Source organism: Etheostoma spectabile, chromosome 6, assembly GCF_008692095.1.
Source record: "Etheostoma spectabile isolate EspeVRDwgs_2016 chromosome 6, UIUC_Espe_1.0, whole genome shotgun sequence".
Lineage (NCBI taxonomy): Eukaryota > Metazoa > Chordata > Actinopteri > Perciformes > Percidae > Etheostoma > Etheostoma spectabile.
Window position 1 is genome coordinate 24,102,601 of NC_045738.1, and position 6,719 is coordinate 24,109,319.

A 6,719-nucleotide genomic window follows, 5' to 3' on the forward strand; every position below is an offset into this window, starting at 1 on the left:
TACGACAGCCTCGGCCACAGTGTGTGAATGTGTGTGAATGGTGAATGGTCCCTGTACTGCGTACTTTGAGTAGTCATTAAGACTAGAAAAGCGCCATATAAGAACAGTCCATTGACATTACATAATCCATAAAGTATGAATGATAAAGTAATGGTTCTGAGTGTGTCATCCCCCCGCTGGATGCTTTCTTGGTTTTCAGTTTGCGAAAAGGCAAACAGTCAAGGCCGTGATCTGAGAGAGTAACAAGGACCACTGTCATGTTGACCTTCTACAATCTCATTGGCTGTACAGATAATGGTAATAGAGCATACAACCTTGCCATTACTGCTGATGCAGTGCCATGAATAATAAGCCCTTCAGCCATATCTAGTTGGAATATTAACAGAATGATTAGTCATCATGGAATAAATGTGCTAACTATTACACACATAAAGACTGCCTTTGATTTCCTGTCATCACCTGTCCTAATCAGCGGCTTATGACCCTGTTGAATCTCAATAAAAAGAATGGTCCTTCTTTGTGAGGCTCTGTCCTGACTCACACACGCACGCACACAAACACACACACACACACCCTTAATTTCTCTGAGAGAGATCATTGGGTGGTTACCTTTATTTTCAATGTCATTGAGTCAGGTAATAAGGACAAATACATAACAACAGCACAGAAAGTACAATCATAAGAAATATAGAAAGACCATAAAACACACACACATACAATTATGTAAAGTAGTTACAGGTAGAAGTTTGCAGGTTTTAAACCAGATGTCTAATGCACACACACACACACACACACACACACACACCACACCACACCTGCACACACACCCATGCACACACACCGCCCCACACGCACACATACACACACGCACAAACACACACACACCCAGCACACAGACCCACACCCACCGCCCCACACAAAACCCTACACACACCCCTTCACAAACACACACACACACACACACATACACACACACACACAGTGTAGAGGAACTGCCTTAATGCATGATCTGGATCCATGCAGTCTGCATCACACACAGCTGTCTCTTTTTTTTCCTCTCGTCTGTGTTTTGATCTGTTCTGTTTATGCCTGCGGGGCCTTTCTGGTCAGGAAGAGGAGGAGGCAGCAGACAAAGACAAATACAATTACTGAGAATCAAATCACCCACAAACACATGGTTTTCTAGCTTACCTTCCATTTATTGTGTTGCATACTGACAGCAACACCTGGCCATACTTCCTGCACCGTAGCTGATGGCGAAGGATTCACAAATGTGGTCGTTAAATTTAATTATAGCCAGACTCAGTGAAGGGGGGGGGAACCATAACTTCTGATTGCATCGGCATCTGTCTGCATAAACCGTGGGGAAGAGAGTGCATATGAAGGTTTGAGCATTATGGGTAATTTAAAGGATTATATGGTGAGTATAAATGTATTCATTCTGTACATCAACCCTTACATTCCACCATGGTAATAAGATGGTAATAGGGGGGTAACAGTGTGATAAGAAGATAATATATATAGGTAATAACTTGGAATTGCCGAAGTAATACCTGGGTAATACATCACAGTCATAAAATGTAATACTGGGGTAATAAGGTAATAAGAAGGTAACATATGTAATAACATGCAATTACCATTTTAATAACTAGATATGGGTTCGATGATATGTAAATCTGGGTAGTGGTAAAATAGTTATATGTATATAATAACAAGATAATAATGGGGTAATATATGATGTTTTCAGAGTATTATAGGCTACTATCAGTGTAATACTTCCAAATTAGATCACATTTCTTGGAATCTAAAATTATTATATTATATTTATTAACTGTATATAACTTATAATTTATTAACTATAATATAATTATAATGCTGACATTTATCCACCCTTTATGTTCCAAATATTTCCCTTTTTTTTCAATGTAATACATTTTAAATTATATGTTTAATCTTGTGACTTCTTGCCTGGAAACATATTTGGTATTTTCTGTGTAACAACCATGAATCAGTGGTGCAAAATGCAAAACGGCCTGTTTCTATTTAATGACATGGTAATATTACAATAACAGAGGAGATGTAGTTTCCAGGTAATCTCTTCACCTCTGTTGTTCTAAAATTACCAGGAAATGTGTCACATAACCCCGTGTAATCTGACCCTCAACCACTGGAGACTGGGATCATGCTAACTCGGTTATTAGATTTACAAAGGGTCAAACTGGGATCAAACACAAAGACCAGTCACTTAGATATTAATGAGACATCATACAATGATAATTGTAAAAACAACTCAACTACACAATACTGTTAATGCGGTAGTATATACAGTGGGCTAGCTAACATGTAAGATGAAATAAAGGAAACATCTAATGTATTGTGTACAGTGTACTTGGTATGACCTATATTGTTTATCTAAATGAACTCAAATATACTTACATGTGGCACAACCCAAGATAATAGTGGCAAACTAGCTTACAGAAACATACCGTCGGTCTAATGTGACCTATCAATCATCATCAAAAATATACATATTGCACTGACAATAATTAATTGAGATACTAGAACAGTATGTCGGCATCTATTTCACATACTGAGAATGCTAAGACAGGCATGTTACGTCGAAGATTGAAGCGGATAGAATGGAGAGATGATAACACAAACCATGAGGCTTCCTGCTCACACAACTTCCTGACTAAATCCCAGGGTGCAAAGCTTCTGCAGTTCGTCCTACATCCCCATATTATCATGTTATTACAATATTAATATAACTATATTACCATTTCTCACATATCGTGTATAGTTTGTTCCACATGCGTGCGTGTTCCTTTAAGATCTGTAGGGGGCAAGGTGGAAGCTGGGGGGTGTGGCCTTGACCAATTGCCGCTTTGCTCGTTTGAAAGCCAGGATGTCTCTTTCTCAATGGGGGGGGGGATTCTCTGGGTGGGCAAAGCAGAGAAAGGGGAGGGAACATTTCCCCTAATGACGTCATAAGGGGCAAGAATCCAGCTCGGCCAATTTGAGCTTTAATTTTCTCCCTGGGTATCTTGCTGAAATTATTACTGATCGCAGCAGAGAGAAGAACAGAATTGAAGAAGGGACGCCGTGCTGTGATTGGCTCGTGAAATTCATGGCCAAAACACAGCTGATCGAGTTTTAGGAAGAGAGAGAGAGAGGGAGAGAGAGAGAGGTGGTAATATTCCCCACTAAAGAAAAAAACAGATGTTAATGGGTGTTCGAGGGTTCTTGGACAGTGGGGAAAGGGGTATTACTAGAAGAAAGGAAATGTGGGATTTGTTTCACCCATTGAAGGAAAAGCTCCAGGCGTCGTGAGATATGAATATGAGATCTGTGGATATTGAACATAAGGGAAAATAGAAAGTGGGTGAAATGACACAAAGTTCAAAGTGCAATGCAACACGAGAGCCTGAAGTGAAACAGTCGTGTTCACGTAGTACGAAGGTGCTCACCTGCCTGGGCCCCTGGGGCATTCTGACCTTTCAGCCTCTTTCATCATCACTACCTTGGACCAATAAACTCGGGTTTGTTTCCGCAGTGAGTTCCTACGGAACAGCCATTCCCATAGTTAACCATTCCACAATTCCCCGGAGGTTTTCAAAAGCCAAGAACTGGCAGCCCATAGATTCCAACTTGGCGGAGGAAAATCTGAACAAGACCCACATTTCCTACACGTTGGTACTTTTATGAAGCCGATTCTGTTGTTTCTTATTCGGACCCTGAACAGAACACACACACATACAAAAAAGTATCAGCATCAGCGGAGGAAATGGGTGGATGTTATGGGAGGGGCTCCTGTGGGACGCTGTACTTTCAAGTCTGCAGCCATTTATAGATATATACATGTATACATTCATGCATACATGACTGCCCATTTGCATTCTGTCTCTCCTAAAGGTCCATACATGACCTTCCCCCAGCTGCCCAAATCAATGGGCCCTTTCACTGATCACTCTTCATAATAACCCTCTGTTTGAGCCCACGGATATTTAAAGAGGTGGAAAAAGAGAGAGCTTTAAGCTGCAGCTTTACTGTGTTGTATTATTAGAGAACACTGAGTTGACATGAGTGTACTGCGAGAAGGATTTTGATCAAAATAGGCCAGTCTGAGTCAAGGAAGCCCTGAACGCATCCCGAGGAAGGCACTGCTGAGCCTATGAATGTGTTCAAGCGTAGTGATGGCATCACTTTCAGAGTTTTTTCGGCAAATGGTTTGTCGTTTTCAGTTGTAGCCACGGCCTGCAGCACTCCACGGACCTGGACGTCTCCTATTAGCCATCGCTCGCTCTCAAATGACAAGCGCTACGATGGGAAACGCTCACCCACAGACTTGAAGCTTAAGTGTTGTTTCCACAAAAACAGAATGTCAAAAAGCATTTGTGTGAGTGGAATTCAAATTTCAGATCAACTTTAAGGTAGTCAACAAAGTCACTTTAAAAGTGACTTGTCCATGTTTTGTTAAAATAAGTCAAATTAAAATGCTAATTACAGTGCAATGTGTGCAACTGTAACACAGAATTTCCCTTCGGGGATCATAAAGTACTTCTGATTTCTGACTAATCATGAAAAAAGTTGAGAGTTAAATGTCTTTTCTGACACAGAGCCCGGCTGTATGGGTTTCTACATGCATGCATGTGCATGTAGGGTGGGTATTTTAATTTTTTACATTTTTTTTACAATGACTACCAACAAGACAAGGTGTGCCACTGAACCCAGAATGACTACAGAATGGAAAAAAAAAAGAAGAAGGTGTGCAGCAGCCAGCTCAACAGTTGCCAAACACAACTGAAGGAGGAATTGAACATCAGAGAGTGAGGATTCTGCGAGAGGGACAGTGGACTACTACACAATATTTGGCAGGATGAGTCAATATTACACTTCAACAAAACCCTCTTTCTTCTCCTGGGACAGAGTACAGGGATTACTGTGTTAACCTAGTCTCACTGAGTGTTTATGTAACCTTTCTGACCCCTGCAGAATATGTGAGCCTCTGTGTCTTTTACCATGCAAAGACACAGAGGCTTTTCTACTTCCCTTGGTTTATACTTATTGTACGAAATCATTCCAAACTTGTGTGCATTTGTGCATCCTTTCCGTAAAAAAATCACGTGTTATTCACGGTTTCACATCAGAAATGTCTTAAATTTATCCTGTGACAGATGTCAAACGTCCAAAGCCCACATGTTTAAATGGGAATTTTCACATACTGGAATTCTTTCTTATACATTTTCATGCGATAGTTTCTAAAACAGCATTTACATTCTAACATGTGCTATGGTTTGTCTTTGATCCCATCTGAATAATATCTGCAACCTCAGGGCTCAACAAACACCTTCTCTCTCGGCATCCTCCCTTCTTTTGTGAAAAGTCCTGGCAGCCCGTCGTGAAATGAAAACACCTCCTCTGTCCAAATCCTCCCTGTAAACAAGAGCTCCGTCAGAGATAAATGTCCCATTTCACCGTGTTTGTCTCGGCGTGTCTAAACACTTTCATCGCAGAGCGGACACACTGCAGCTCTGTTACACTCAGCTCAATAACAAGCCTGAATTGTTGCTTCCACTTTCCTCTGGGTTGCCAAACGAGCCCCACTGATGATGCACATACTGTATAATCTGCTAAATATATGTTTGATGTTGAAGTTATTGCAAAGTGGAGGAACTGATTTCATGTCAGCCGACAGCTTGTGCAAACACTGGGTGTGCGCACAACATTCTCATGTTAAGAGATAGGCTTCGTGATGGTTGTTTTCGCTTCCTTTATGTCGAACCCAGATTCCTCATCTGTGCTAAATGTTTGGACACAAGTGGGATGGATGAGGAGAGGAGACGCTTCTACAGACCTGCTTCTCTAACCACGAAGGAATTCAAAGAGCTGCTTCGAGCGCGAGCCTCTGCTTCAGTATTCAGAGGAGCATAGGCAAGTAAACACAGCCAAGGGGGGGGGGGCAGAAGCTCAGACTGTTGGGAGTTGGGAGTTGGGTTGGGAACTGGAGGGTTGCTTGTTCAAGTCCCTATACGGACCAAAGTAGGGTGGACTGGCAGCTGGAGAGGGTACTACCAACGTGCTCTTGAGCAAGGCCCCAATTGTTCGCGGCGCCTTTCCATGGGCAGCCCCCCCCCCCCACACTTTGACATCTCTCCATATTTGCATGTATAGGTACAGAGCATGTGTGTGTAATTCAGTCCTGTGTGTAATAACAACGGAGTGAAAACATTGTAATTTCCTTTGCGGGATTAGTAAAGTATACATTATTATTATTATTATTATTATGTACAGCAGCAGCATAAGATCTGTCTGTATGTGGCAGATAGGTCAGTGAAACAGCACTGAGAGAGCATCCTAATTTAAGTTCACCTTTTCAAATGAGGCTCGACTCCTAAATGCCATTGTGCACTTTTGGGCTTCTGAACTTACCACTACTGTCCCGGAGCACACATTACATGATCATCAATCACGGCTTGAAATCTTAAGTGAATCCTTAAGTTCAAATCCTAACCCTAACCCAAAATAGCCGTGATAACAGCAACACACACTCTGTTTCCTACCTGTGGGGTTCCAGTGGAGAGCAGCATCTACGGTGGATGTTTCAGGTGCATGCAGGCGTGTGATGTGGAATCTTATTTTTTATTGCAGGAAGAGATTATGGCCGGTCTGTGTCAACACAAGGCCACACAGAGAGAGAGAGAGAGAGAGAGAGAGAGAGA